At 42.3% G+C, this 15,643-nt stretch overlaps 1 protein-coding gene across 3 annotated transcripts in view; it reads left to right on the forward strand.

Annotated features, from left to right (window-relative positions):
* birc2 (baculoviral IAP repeat containing 2) overlaps positions 1-15,643 on the forward strand; it is a 40,155-nt gene that overhangs the window by 877 nt on the left and 23,635 nt on the right. The gene's annotated exons all lie outside the window — the stretch shown is intronic.

Here is a 15,643-nt window from a genome sequence, read left to right on the forward strand (position 1 = left end):
CCTGATTAATCATGACCTTTTCAACCTCCGTCTTCGGTATACCAGACGACGTGGCCTGCACAGCAGTCTGTGGCAATAAATTCCACGGATTCACCACCGTCTAGCGAAAGAAAATTTTCCTCATCTCTGTTCTAAATGGACGTCTCTCAATTGAGGCTGTGTCCTCTGGTCCTAGACAACCCCCAACAGGAAACATCCTCTCTATCTAAGCCTTTTAATATTTGATGTATTTCAGTGAGATCTCTCATTGTTCTAAACTCCAGTATGTATAGGGCCAGAGCCATCAAATACTCTTCATATGTTAATCCTTTCATTCTTAGGATCATTTTCCTGAACCTCCTCTGGACCCTCTCCAATGCCAACACATCCTTTCTTAGATTAGGAGCCCCAAGCTGCATCAATACTCTCGCAATGTGACCAATGTCTTATAAAGCCTCAGCATCACATCCTTGCTTTTATATTTGAGTTCTTGAAATGAATGCTAACATTGCATTTGCCTTCCTTGCCACAGACTCAACCTGCAAGTTACCTTTAGGGAATCCTGCACCAGGACTCACAAGTCCCTTTGCAACTCCTGACTTTTGAACTTTCTCCCCATTTAGAAAATAGTCTACGCCTTTATTCCATGTGGCAAAGTACCTTACCATGCACTTCCTTACACTATATTCCATCTGCCACTTTGCCCATTTCCCCCAATCTCCTACTGCAGGCACCTTGCTTTCTCAACACTACCTGCCCTTCCAACTGTCTTCATATCATCTGCAAATTTGGCTGCAAAGCCATCAATTCCTTCATCCCAATCATTGACATATCACATGAAAAGAAGTGGTCTCAACATTGACCTATGTGGCATACCACTAGTCACTGGCAGCCAAACAGAGAAAGCTCCCTGTATTCCCAACTTTTATCTCCTGCCAGTCAGCCAATCTTCTATCTATGCTGGTATCTTTCCTGTAATACCATGGTCTCTTACCTTGTTCAGCAGCCTCAGGTGTGGCACCTTGTTAAAGGCCTTATGAAAATTCAAATAAACAACATCCATTGACTCTCCTTTGTCTATCCTGCTTGTTAATTCCTCAAAGAATTCCAACACATTTGTACAGCAAGATTTCCCCTTAGGAAACCATGCTGACTTTGACCTATTCTATCACGTGCCTGCAAGTATGCTGAAACTTAATCCTTAATAATAGACTCGAACATCTTTCCAACCATGGAAGTCAGGATAACTGTCCAATAATTCTTCTAGCATTGAAAAATCAATACTAATGCCTCCACAATCTCTTCAGCTACCTCTTTCAGAACCTTGGGGTGTAGTCCAGGTGACTTGCCTATCTCAGACTTCCCAAGCAACTTCTCCTTAGTAATAACAACAACACTCATTTCTGCCCCCTGATACTCACATTTTGGGCATTCTGTTAGTGTCTTCCACAGTGAGACTGATGCAAAATGCTTATTAAATATTATAGTCTGGAGAAGTAACTGCAGTCCACTTTCTGTATAGTACATACCTTTTTGTGCTGTTGGTGGAGGATGAATGTTTAACTGTGTGCCAGTCACTCTACTGCTTTTGACTTTCTTGAGTTCTTGGCACTGCATTCAAGGCCAGTAAAAAGTATTCCATAATTCTGCAGACTTGTGTCTTGGACCATAAAACTCTGATAATCCCAGGAAATTTTGGGATTTTGCAGGGCCATCAGGTTTTCTGTACTCTTGGATGAATACTCAAATTGACCTTTTAAATGTTTCATAGTATTATGGTAAATTTTTCAGTAAGTCAGTTAAGTGGGAAAGGAATATGGGAGCCAGGCCTTAGTGAATGGAAAGGAACACAGCAAATATCATCTGGTAAATCGGATGCCAAACCATTGAACTTCTGAGTTGTTGGATAGTTGGATTATTGTTAATGTTGGAAAGCCTTTGGAATGTCAGGACATGAATAGCTTCCATTAGATTCCCTGCCTCTGTCTTGTCCTCTTAGCCATAGTGGCTGGTCAATTTGATTTTTGGTTAGTGGTAGCCTGTAGGCAATTGATAGTCAGTGATTTGGTAATGGGAAGGATCACAGAACAGTACAGAACAGGAACAGGTCCCTTGTCCCACAATGTTGTACCGATCCAAATAAATTAGTAATCAATAGCCAACTAACTAATCCCCACTGCCTACACAATACCATATCCTTCCGTTTTCCTCACATTCATGTGCCTATGTTCTGCCTCTGTCTCCAACCCAGACACTCCAGGCACCCAGCACTCTTGGTGGAGGGGTGAAACTTGCCCCTCAAATCTACTTTCTGTCACCTTAAATGCATGCCCTCTGGATTTAGACACCTCAGCCCTGGGAAAACGATATTGTCTGTCTTTTCTATCTATGCCTCTCATAATCTTTATAAACCTCTATCAGATTACCCCTCAGCCTCCACCACTCCAAAGAAAACAACCCAAGTTTGTCCAGCCTATTGTTATGCACATGCCCTCAATCTAGGCAACATGCTGGTAAAGCACTTCTGTACCCACTTCAAGCCTTGGCATCCAAAACTGTATGCAATACTCCAGATGCTGCCAACCTAAAGTTTTATTATACTGCAACATTCTGGTGTTTGAACTGAATGCCTCGACTAATAAAGGCCTGCATGCAATCAGCCACTGTAACTACTCTATCAACCTGTGTAGCCGTTTTAAGGGAACTATGAACTTGGACCCCAAGATCCCTCTGCTCCTCAACGTTATTTAAAGTCTTACCCTTGACTTTTTTTGACTTTGCTTTAAAATATCAAAGGTTAAGTTATTAGAGGGAGTCATTACATGGTAACTTTTGCTACTTGTCATCTCACGCTTTAAATTTGTTTAGTCCTTGTGGCATGCAGGCATAGGCTGCTTCAAAATGACGATGAATTGTGATTGCAATTCCACATTTAATTTTGAGATATAAACAACATGACTAATCAGTGGATCAGGTAATTTTGTGAAGAGAGAGAATGTTTCTTATTGACATTCATCAGAATGGAAAATTTAGAAATTAATCAGCTTGGAAGTTCAGTGAGGCTACACGTTGTATTATGCACGGTTTTGGTTTCCTTACCCAAAAAGAATAATATTGCTAGACAGGAAATGCAAAAATATACCTTATTATTTCCTTGATGGTGGATAAGCTAGAAAGCTGTATTTACAGAGTTTTGGTCTTTTGTTATGTGCTACGTCATATGACGTAGGCAATCATGGTCTTTCCATGACCATGATTGTTCTTGGAAAATTTTTCTACAGAAGTAGCTTGCCATTGCCTTCTTCTAGGACAGTGTTTCTACAAGGTGGGTGACCCCCCCCCCCCACCGTTATCAATACTCATCAGAGATTGTCTGGTGTCAGTGGTCGCATAACCAGGATTTGTGATTTGCACCAGCTGCTCCCATGGCTTCATGTGACAATGATTCGGGGGGGTGGGGTGGGGGGGAGGCTAAGTAGGTGCTACACCTTACCCAAGGATGATCTGCAGGCTTGCGGAGGGAAAGAGTTCCTTACACCTCCTTTGGCAGAGACTTATCTCCACCCTGCCACCCATCCCTAGAGTTTACCTTCCTTTAATATCTAGATTAAGACTTGAGTCATGCAAAATTCTTTAAGGACTTGACTATAAGGAGCATGTTTCCTGTGGCTAAACAATGCAGAACTAGGGGTGATAGTGTGAAAATGAAGGCATGCGCCATTTAGGGCTAAAATTTGTTGTTTCTTCACTTTATTTTCTACTGCAAAGGACTGTAGGAGATCAGTCAAATATGTCAGTAGGTAGACATTAGCTAAATCAAGGGGTATGTGGGTATGGCAGGAAAATTGTGTTGAGATGGAAAATCAGCCTCGTTCTTGTTGAATAGAAGAGCAGCTTGATGAACCAATAGCTTTTTCCTACCATTTGTACTTCTTAAGGATGAAATGTGTGGAGAATAGAGCTGAGGTATTGTGAGGCTGGTGCATTGGCTAGATAGATAGAGAATGAAATTCAAAGCTGACCAAAAAATAGAATATGCCAAGGGCAGGAATATGACATTTAGCGCAGGATAATTATTTTAAAGAAAACACGCTTTATTTGTCACATGTACATCAAAACTTCGAATGAAAACTTGCATCAAATCAAATCAGCGTGTGCTAGCAGCCTGCAAGTATCACCACGCTTTTGGTGCCAATATAACATGCCCACATTTACTAATCCTAATCCCTATATTTTTGGACTGTGGGAGGAAACCCGTGCGGCATGCCTTATTCTGATTGTTGAAAGTCTGTTCCATTATGATTGGTTAGTGTAGAAGCTGCAGCTGCTTTTCCCATTGGATAGATACCCGTTGTCCAGTTTCAAATATCCTGGGTATATAAAATTGCATGTGGAAGGGACTTTCTCTCTTTCTTTGTTTAAGGCAAGATCACTGGGAAGGTTTGCTCTGCGTGCACTTTTAACTAAGTATGTTTGTTGAGTATTCAAATTTGTAGTGTCTGTAACTTGGGGACATGAATGTTTGAGTTTTTACTGTTTGTAAATAAAAGATTAATATACCTATTCACAGAGAGTGCTTTCTGTATCACTTGCCAGACCTACGAACCCGATTCAGTATTACACGGGGAGAATGTACGTCTTATGGGCAATGGCAGGAATTATCCTGATTGATAATCATTGGCGTAAGGTCATGGCCAATATGTTACCTTAGGACTACTTTCCTACACTTACCTCAAGATGCTTTAGGCCCTTAAAACTTGAAAATATTTTGATGCTAGTCTTGAATATATATTGTGACTGATCCTTTACAGCCCTCTTGGGCAAGGAATTCTAAAAATTCACAACCTTTTAGGTGGAAAAAAATGACTTGTTATTTGGGACTGATTCTAGCCAAAGAAAACTTCATCTTCATATAAGCCCTAAAATCTTATATGTTTCTGTGTGATCACCTTGTATTCGTTTAATCTCAAGAACATAATCCCATTTGCTTTTCTCTTTGTGTTGAAAAATTTGACATCCGGGAATCAATGTTTTGAATCTTTGCCACACTTTCTCTTGACAAATGGATCATTCCTTGAGTATTAGGTCCTGAATTTCACAAAGCGTTCTGGGTGTAACCTTGCTAGGGCTCTATATCATTGGAGCAAAATATCTGTACTCTTGCTATAAAGAACAGCAATCATCTGCTGTTTTATTTGCTTGACATACCTGTTCGTTGTTACCTTTTAGTGATTTGGATGGGAGGACATCTGAGTCCCTCTAGACAAAAACAAAGTGTTGCACTTTTGTATGAAGGTTGCAAATCAGCAATTCAAAGTGGAGCAGTCAATTCCAAAAGGGATATGAGAACAGATATCAGTGCGTAAAAATGTTTAATTTGTTCAAAATAGGACAAGTTGGGATCGTTGGAAAAAATGGGACCGTGTCCTTGAAAGATAGATGTGCAGTGTTACATAGAAACATAGAAAATAGGTGCAGGAGTAGGCCATTCAGCCCTTCGAGCCTGCACCGTCATTCAGTATGATCATGGCTGATCATCCAACTCAGAACCCTGCTTTCTCTCCATACCCCCTGATCCCTTTAGCCACAAGGGCCATATCTAATTCCCTCTTAAATATAGTCAATGAACTGGCCTCAACTGTTTCCTGTGGCAGAGAATTCCACAGATTCACCACTCTCTGTGTGAAGAAGTTTTTCCTCATCTCGGTCCTAAAAGGCATCCCCTTTATCCTCAAACTGTGACCCCTGGTTCTGGACTTCCCCAACATCGGGAACAATCTTCCTGCATCTAGCCTGTCCGATCCCTTTAGGATTTTATACGTTTCAATAAGATCCCCCCTCAGTCTTCTAAATTCCAGAGAGTATAAGCCTAGTCGATCCAGTCTTTCATCATAGGAAAGTCCTGCCATCCCAGGAATCAATCTGGTGAACCTTCTTTGTACCCCCTCTATGGCAAGAATGTCTTTCCTCAGATTAGGGGACCAAAACTGCACACAATACTCCAGGCGTGGTCTCACCAAGGCCTTGTACAACTGCAGTAGTACCTCCCTGCTCCTGTACTCGAATCCTCTTGCTATGAATGCCAGCATACCATTCGCTTTGTTCACCGCTTGCTGTACCTGCATGCCCACTTTCAATGACTGGTGTACAATGACACCCAGGTCTCGTTGCACCTCCCCTTTTCCTAATCGGCCACCATTCAGATAATCTGTTTTCCTGTTTTTGCCACCAAAGTGGATAACCTCACATTTATTCAAATTAAATTGCATCTGCCATGAATTTGCCCACTCACCTAACCTATCCAAGTTACCCTGCATCCTCTTAGCATCTTCCTCACAGCTAACACTGCTGCCCAGCTTCGTGTCATCCGCAAACTTGGAGATGCTGCATTTAATTCCCTCGTCTTAAGTCATTAATATATATTGTAAACAACTGGGGTCCCAGCACTGAGCCTTGCGGTACCCCACTAGTCACCGCCTGCCTTTCTGAAAAGGTCCCGTTTATTCCCACTCTTTGCTTCCTGTCTGCCAACCAATTCTCTATCCACATCAATACCATACCCCCAATACTGTGTGCTTTAAGTTTGCACACTGATCTCCTGTTGGAGCAAGAAAATCAGGAAGAACCTTCACAAACCCGTAGTTTGATGTCAACTGGAGTATTTGCCCAAATGTGGGTGTAGCACTTTTTAAAAAAAAACAATATTAAAGACAGTCTGAGAGATTTATCTGGATTATTTATTAGGATTATTACAAGAATTATCCTGGGATAATTCTCATGAACCACCTTCAATGCCAGTACATCCTTTCTTACAGAAGTGACCCAAAACTGCTCACAACACTCCACAAGTGCAGTCTGATGAATGCATTATAAGGCCTTAGCATTACATCATTGCTCTTGTTTTGAGAGGACTAGAATACAAATGTTTTTGCCTTACTTACCACCAACAAGTTAACCTTTAGGGCATCCTACACAAGAACTCCCATGTTCCTTGGTACCTCTGATCTCTGAACAGCTCCCAGTTTAGAAAATGGTGTAAGCCTATTCCTTCTACGAAGTGCATCACCATACCCTTCCTTACACTATATTCTGTTTGCCACTTCTTTGACCATTCTCTTAATTTAAGTTCTTCTGCAGACGCACTGCATCCTCAACACTATCTGTCATTTCACCAAGTAAACACCATCCACTGACTCTCCTTGGTCTATCCTGCCTGTATTGGATTCTTAAATAAGGAATGGGTAACATTGGCTGAGGTTTTAATATCCAGCATGTTTCACTGCCTTTGAGAGATGTGTAGTGATGAGAAAGGGAGGAAAAGAAATTTGTTTTACATATTTTGGGTAGAAATAAGTAATGATTTAAATATACAACTCTGTATTACTATTTATAGCATGTCTCATTTAATGCTACGGGTGGCAGGGTTGAGATACATCTCTGCCAAAGGAGGTGTAAGGTGCCCTTCCCTCTGCTAGCCTGCAGGTAACACCTGCTTAGCTCGCTGATCAGTGTTACATGAAGCCATAGGAGTGGTGGATGGTGGTATGAGCAGCCATTGCATATCACAAGTCCTGGTTATGTGACCACTGACACCAGGTAGACAATCTGAAGAGTATTGATAATGGCTGGGGTTACCTGTCTTGTAAAGATACTGTCTAGAAGAAAGTAATAGCAAACCACTACTGTAGAAAAATTTGCCAGGAACAGTCATGGTCATCGAAAGACCATGATCACTTATGTCATATGACACAGCACAAAATGAACAAACAAAATTTTAGTGCTATAAAATTACTTATTCCTTCATGTGGATTGAAACAAATTTTGACATATGAAATAATTACTGACCAATGGAATAGTGAATGTATGGATGAAGAATTAAATGAAGATTTTACAAATACTTATAATGTACTTTGTGTGATATATTGAATCATTCTGTATATGAAGTCTGATTCCTGTAACAAAATCTTTAATTATCTTGTATTTTTATCTGGGATATTTACTATAATGTGGATTGGATAGCCTTAATAGAACAATGGGATGTAGAGTAATACCTAATACAGTGTCTTGTAAAAGTATTCAACCCCCAACCCTTTGTTCACATCAATGAGTATTGCAACCAATAATTTTGATCAATTTAACTGAGAACTTTTCTTTGTAAATCCTTTTTAAACAGTAGAGCTCCAAAGAACAGGGAAAATTGTTAAGCATGGAAAAACTAAAAATTCAAAAACTGATAGATATACTTTATTGATCCCGAGGGAAATTGGGTTTCATTACAGCCGCATCAACCAAGAATAGAGCATAAATATAGCAATACAAAAACCTCAAACGATCAAACAGCAAAATGCAAACTATGCCAGATGGAAAATAAGTCCAGGACCAGTCTATTGGCTCAGGGTGTCTGGCCCTCCACAGGAGGAGCTGCAAGTTCAATGACCACAGGCAAGACCGACCTCCTGTGCCGCCCAGTGTTGTATCTCGGTGATATATGGCTGAAGTCCAACAGTAAAAGGTTCAATATCCAGTCTACAAACACGTTCCTCAATCGTAATATGACCCGGATTGCACCATCCGTTGTTAACCAGAACAGCAAGCACCCAACTCCTTTACGCTTACCACTGTCAGTGTACTTCCGGTCAGCCCGAACAGTCCGGAAGCTGTCCATGGAAAAGTTTTGATCGGGTATGTCCTCGTGCAGCCCCAGTAAAATACATAATACTGCACTCCCGAAATGTTCTCTGACGCCTGGCTAGCGCCGTCAACTCGTCCATTTTATTACCCACCGAACTCCTCTTCTCCATTACTCTCTGTCAGCAGTTCAAAAGTATTCATCCCCCTTTGTTCAGTACTTGGTTGAACCACCTCTTGCAGCTATTACAGTCGTTTTGGAGAAGTCTCTATATTAGCTTTGCACAAGGTGATGGAGCAAAATTTGCCATTCCTTCTTGCAAAATTGCTTAAGCTGTGCAAGGTTAATTGGGGAGTGGCGGTGGAGAGCAATCTTGAGGACTTGCCAAAGATGTTTGATCGGGTTAAGATCAGTACTCTGGGTCACTCAAGAATATCAGTTTTCTCCATTTGAAGCTGCCCTATGGTTGATCTGGCAGAGTGCTTTGGGTCGTTGTCCTGGTGAAAGGTGAGCTTCCTCTCCAGTTTAAGCTTTCTGGCAGAGACTGGATTTTATCCAGTCTGTACTTAGCAGCATTCATCTTCTCATCAATTCTGTCCAGATTTCCAGTTCCTGCTGCTAAAAAGCATCCCCATAGCATGATCTTCCACTGTACTTTACAGTAGGGATAATATTTCATCGCTGATGTGCAGTATTAGATTTACATCATACTTATTGCTAAGGTCAAAAAATTCCACTTCAGTCTTATCCGACCACAGGGCCTTCTACCACGTCTTTACAGTATTTTCTGAGTGACGCTTTGCGAGTTCTTTACAGGCCAGGGAATGTTTTTTTAAATATATAGCCAGGGCTGCTTCCTTGCCACTTTCATAGCTGCCCTTTTTGTGCAAGGCTTTAGATTGTGGAGCTATGAACTTCATCTCCAATTGCAGCCACTACTTCTGCAGCTCACTCAGAGTGACTTGGCTTCATAGTAACCTCTTATACATTTGCTGTTTTTGCCCAACAACTAAGTTTCGAGAGGCAGCTAGACTTAAGCAGTGTGGCTGTGGTTTCATAACTTTTCCACATTTCCATGATGGACTGCACTGAACTCCATGGTATGTTCCGTGCTTTTGAAATTGTCTTGTCCCCTTCCCCAGATTTGTGCTTCTTTATTATCATTTCCCTGACTTGCCTTGAATGCTCTTTTGGCTTTGTTTTGGATGGGTCTGTTGAAAATCCACCATACTGTGTTGGACCTTACAGAGAAAGCGGGTATTTATTCAGGTGGTCCTTCAATTTTCTACATCAACAAATTGGATGAGTTGCACCTGAGGAAAGTTAGCGTAATAATTACAGTCTCACTACGTACTGCATCTTCTTGTATAGCAACTGCCCCATCCTGTGCCCTATCACTTTGGTTCCCACCCCCTTGCCAAATCAGTTTAAACTCTTCCCAACAGCTCTAGCAAACCTGCTTGCAAGCATATTGGTCCCCCTCGATTTCAGGTGTAACCCTTCCTTTTTGTACAGATCATACCTTCTCCAGAAGAGATCCAAGTGATCAGGAAATCTGAAACCACTTCCTCAGCCATATCATGGACCCAATTCGAGATGTCCCTGATCCTGACACGTGAGAGGCAACATACCACTTGAGTGTCTCTTTCACAGCCACGGAATCTATGTCTGCTCCTCTAACTATAGAATTCCTTATCACCACTGCTCTCCTCTTCTCCCCCTCCCCCCACCCTTCTGAGCCACAGAGTTAGACGGTGCCAGAGGCCTGGCCACTGCTGCTTTCTCCTGCGCACTGAGTAGAAGGATTTGGAATGTACTGGCATCAAGGGAGAAAACACTTCAGTGGTCAGAGGCCTACCTTGCATAAAGGAAGGTGATTGTGGCCTTTAGAGTCAGTCATTTATATCATTGCAGCAATTCCTCTGAGCTATTTCCTTATCGTTGACCTTTCTTCCATCATGAGCAATCATTCCCAATCTGACCTGATTATTGAATGTTATCACTCAAATACTGACAAGTTTCCCAGCCATCAGCACTCTGGGGATTTACATAGACTGAACACTCAACTAAAGATTTGCTGTCCTGTGCAATGATTCGCTTCCTAAACTCCAAAACTCTTCAGTGTCTATAAAACATGTCAAAGGTGCGAGGAAATACTTCCCACTTGGACAAACCAGACAATAGCAAACCTCTTGGTAAATATCCCATCCACATATCTGAATGTCTGTTTCCTTTGTAACCTGTGTGCCATCCAGAAAATGCACTGCAGTTACTTGGCTAGGCTGTTGCTAACAGCATTTTCTAAACATGTGATTTCCATTGTGAAGAAGCACAGCAACAGCACCACCATCTGCATGTTCCCCTCTAAACGGCACATTGTATGATTTGGAAATACTGCTGTTCTCTGTCCCTGGGTATAAATCCAGTAATGTCTATGTCCTGAAAAAGTGAACGTATAAAAATTGAATGGAATAGTCTGCAGTTTTAAATTTGGAAAATAATTTCTGCCTACAGAGGCTACATTAATGTTTGCATTGTGTATCCAATAGGAGCTTTGAATTTTCAAGGCCAATAATGCCTACAAGTGTAATTCAGATTGTTGCTGGGCTTTAATAGCAGAACAGCAGAAATGGTTTGGAAACACTTGATCATCCATACTAAAACACCAGAAGGTGGATCAGTAGAAGCTATCTTTTGTTATTGATATACATAAGTAACATAAAGAGTTGCTTCAGTTTTGATTCCTTAAAGGGGTCTGAATTGTAAGGACTGAAGCTCGTACTAATATACCCAAAAGACAGATGCGAAGATCTCAAGAGCCTTAATAATTGCTTGCTTGATGTTGATGTTTTTTCTTTATTGACTTAAGCTATGTTATGTTTGCTGAAAACATATCAATCACATTGTAGAGATCTCATTTTGCATGAATGGTTCTTTCAAAATTAACCATATGCTGGCAGAAAGGGCTTTGAGGCTATGAGTAAGAACAGAATGAGGCCATTCAGTAGGATTGATGGCTAATTTACATTCTTAATTCTCTTTACTCTTTACATTCTTAATACTCTTTACTCTCCGCTTTAAGTGTACACAAAGACCCCACTTCTACATCTCTCTGACAAGGACAGTCAATCCACTTGAGAGCAATTATCCTTTCAGTTGTAAATGGGTGCACCCTTCTTCTGAGGTCAGGCCCCTGATTCTGTACTCTCCCATTAGAGGAAACCTCCACTCTCCATTTATTCTGTAGGGTAATATAATTGGGAGAAATATATGTAATTCACAATGACCGACATTGAGTTGGGGCTGGTCTGGCGTGATGACGTTGTTAGTAAAGATTTTTAGCGCGCTTTTGTGTTTAGGTTTTGGAGTTTAATAAAATGTGTTACGGACTTCATTAAACATAAAACACCGCACTTCACTTTATTGGTGAAAACTCACATTGGTGATTCCAGTTACTGAACATGTTAACCAACACAGTCACTTTGAAACCGCCGGAGTTTTGGGAGCAAAGTGCTGTTACCTGTTCGCTCTGTGAGAAATCACTGCCAGCAACACCAAATTCTACTAGGTGGTTGTGTCACGCAGCAATTCCACAGCTATGAGAGCGGTGGGTCTGTTTGAACACCTGCCTGGACATGATAACCGGTTGCTGAAAACTCACCTTTTACAGACTTCTGAATTATCGGAATCTGAGCACGCCAAGAAGTCGCTCTCCTTACCTGATCTCAACAATGCTAGGCCTTCGGAGCTAATGGACCACATGCTGTCTCTTCTAGGTAATCACCATCCTTGTTTTATTTTTAAAGAACTCTTCATGCAGCAAATGCCTGATGAAGTTTGCTTAGCCTTTGCTAATGCACCTGTGAAGAACTATAGGGAGCTTTCCAAAATGGCTGATAGGCTACAGTCAGTGAGGCAGCAGTACATCATTCCTCTTTTCTCTACCTCAATAATTCCAGTCAGCATGCTCTCTTTGGTACGAATGCTAGGAAGTGCCAAGCGCCTTTTAGCTTTGACAGTGCCAGCACATTGGGACATGAGAGGTCTGTGAGCACCCTGGGTTCCAGCTGACAGAGTCGTCTACTGTTTATTACGGACACCCTTTCAGGCCAACGCTTCCTGTGTGTCATGGGTGTTTGAGTGTGCTGCATTGTCATCTGTTGATGTGAAGAGAAAGAGTGACAAAACCTCGCTGGAGATTGCCAATGGCAGCAAGATCCAGGCTTACGGGAAACACTGGTGACACTCTGCTTCAGTAGGCAACATTACACATGGGACTTCGTCCTGGCTAAATTAGCTAGACCTCTGCGTGGTGCAGATTTCTTCTGTGTCCAAGTCAATGGTAGTCTTGTTAGTCGACCTTAAGAACTGCTGGCTTGTAGATGTCATGGACTTCAAGTCGTTGCCCTGTTCCCCCCAGTAAGTTCCCCACAACAATTCTGTCAAGCACGTGCACCACAACTTGTGAGTTTACTCGACTGTTGGGTGAATTCCCAAACCTCACCAAGCACACACTGTCCACTACAGTCACAGAACATGGGGTTGAGCACCACATTCCCACAACTGGCCTGCCAGTCCATGCCTGCGCACATAAACTGGAGCCAGGAAAGCTGGCAACCGTGAAGACTGAGTTTGCCAAATGGAAAGACTCGGTATTGTATGCCAGTCGAATAGCCCCTGGGCTTCACCTCCTCCTTATTGTCTCTAACTAAGTCCAGTGGTGGTTGCTGCCCATGTGGTGATTGTCGATTCCTTAATGAGGCCATCACCCCTGATTGTTACCTGATCCCACACATCCAAGACTTCCTGGCATGTTTAGCCAGAAGGTTAATTTTTTCCAAAGTCGATCTAGTTGGCTACCATCAGGTGCCTGTGTGCTCAGAGGACATTCCCAAAAGAGCTGTGATAACCCCATTTGGCCTTTCTGAATTTCTGCGTGTGCTGTTTGGACTGAAAAATGCAGCACAGACTTTCCATTGGCTGAGGTATTCTGTATTAAAAGGCTTAGGTTTTCTTTTTGTTTACCTGGATGATATGCTTGTCACCGATGTGTCCAAATCTGAACATATATCTCATCTCTGCACACTTTTCAAGCTCTTAAGCGAACGCGGGTTGATTATTAACCCTGCTAAATACCAGTTCAGGTTGTCAACCGTTGACTTTCTCGGCCTTCACATCTCCGCAGAAGGTGCAAAGCCCTCTCCTATCAGAAGTAGCCGCCATTATGGATTTCCCACTGCCCTGTAAGACTACAAAAAATCTACAGGAGTTTGTAGATATGGTCAATTTCAATCACCCACGAGCTAATTAACCTGTGCTCGACCTGTATAGTGCACGTAAAGGCAATACCCTAATCAACTGCTTGACTGGTCGGTGGACGTGATTAGGGCATTTGATGATTTGACCATGTCAATGTGGACCTTATCAGTCCTCTTCCCCACCCCGCCCCCATGGTTTCATGCACCATCTTACCGTGGTGGACCATATCACTAGGTGACCAGAGGTTGTCCCTCTAGCATCGATGACAGCTGCAGACGTGGCTCGGACGTTTATCAGCATCTGGGTTGCTTAGTTTGGCACTCCATCTGATATTTCCTCTGACTGCGATCCTCAATTCATTTCAGACCCCTGGGCTGTGATGGCCCAGAACTGTGGCATTAGGTTACATCACACCACGGTATATTATTTGCAGTCCAATGGCCTACGTGAGCCATTTCACTGCTTAAAGGTTGCTCTGAGGGCTTCCCTGACCGATGAGTGTTGGCATGATCGTCCCCTTTGAGTCCTGCTGGGGCACAAAACAGCTTCAAAAGAGGACCTGTAGATGTTCGTGACAGAGTTAGTATATGGGCAGCCATTATGAGTGCCAAGTGATTTGATCCCTGATACCACGACTGCCTTGTAAATTCTCAGTAAATTCAATTCCTTTTCACCTATTTCTACCTCTCATTGTGGTGCACAGCACTCTTGGGTTCCTGATGACCTACATTCCACCTTGTTTGTTTTCGTCTGCCATGATGCACACTAACATCCCCTTAGGTCCCCTTACGATAATGTGTTCCGCGTTTTGGAATGGGGTGAAAAGTCTTATCATACATAAGAGCGGAAAGCCTGAATGTATTTCGGTGGATTGCCTTAAACCAGCCCACCAAGTTTTGGAGTATTCTGTTGCCAGGCTGCTGGCGTCACAACTTGACCATGAGGGTGCCGCTGCACCTCTGGGTGAGCCAGAGGCACCAGCGATTCCTGCATCCATGGGGCACAGGACCTGAGCAGGGCAGCTCATCCGAGTTCCACACAGGCTCACATTGCTGGTTTTAGTGAAATCTGGTGGGGGGAGGGGGGCCTATGTAGGGTAACGTAATTGGGAGAAATGTACACAATTTGCAACACTGACATTGAGTTGGGTTTTGCTTTAAGAGGCTGGTCTGACGTGATGATGACGTTACATACAGACTTCTAGCGCGCTTTTGTGTTTAGATTTTGGAGTTCAATAAAATATGTTACAGGTTTCATTAAACATAAAATGCCTCACTTTGTTTTATTTGCAAAAACCTACAATTCTATCTAGACTTTTAAGAAATGTGTTTTATTTTTTACTTAGAGATACATTGCAGAATAGGCTGTACTGGCCCTTCGAGCGGTACTCTGATTTAACCCTAACCTAATCCCAGGACAATTTAATATGACCAGTTAACCTACTAACCATTACGTCTTTTGTATGGGAGGAAACTCAGAGAAAAACCACACATTCCAGAGGAAGAAATACGAACTCCTTGCAGAGGACGCTGGGATTGAACTCCAAACTCCTACACTCCAAGCTGTAATAGCATCGTGCTAACTGCTACATTACCATGGCAGCCAAAATTTTTTACAAATAAGTTGCATTTTGTTCTTCTGCAGACTGAAGAGCAGAGTCTCAGTCATTTCACCTTTTATCATGGAATAGTCCTTCTGATTCCAGTAAAATAACATCTTAAAGGACCAAAACTGTTCACAGTATTCTGTATGTGATCCAGATACAGTTATTTGCTT

Source organism: Mobula birostris, chromosome 7, assembly GCF_030028105.1.
Source record: "Mobula birostris isolate sMobBir1 chromosome 7, sMobBir1.hap1, whole genome shotgun sequence".
Classification (NCBI taxonomy): domain Eukaryota; kingdom Metazoa; phylum Chordata; class Chondrichthyes; order Myliobatiformes; family Myliobatidae; genus Mobula; species Mobula birostris.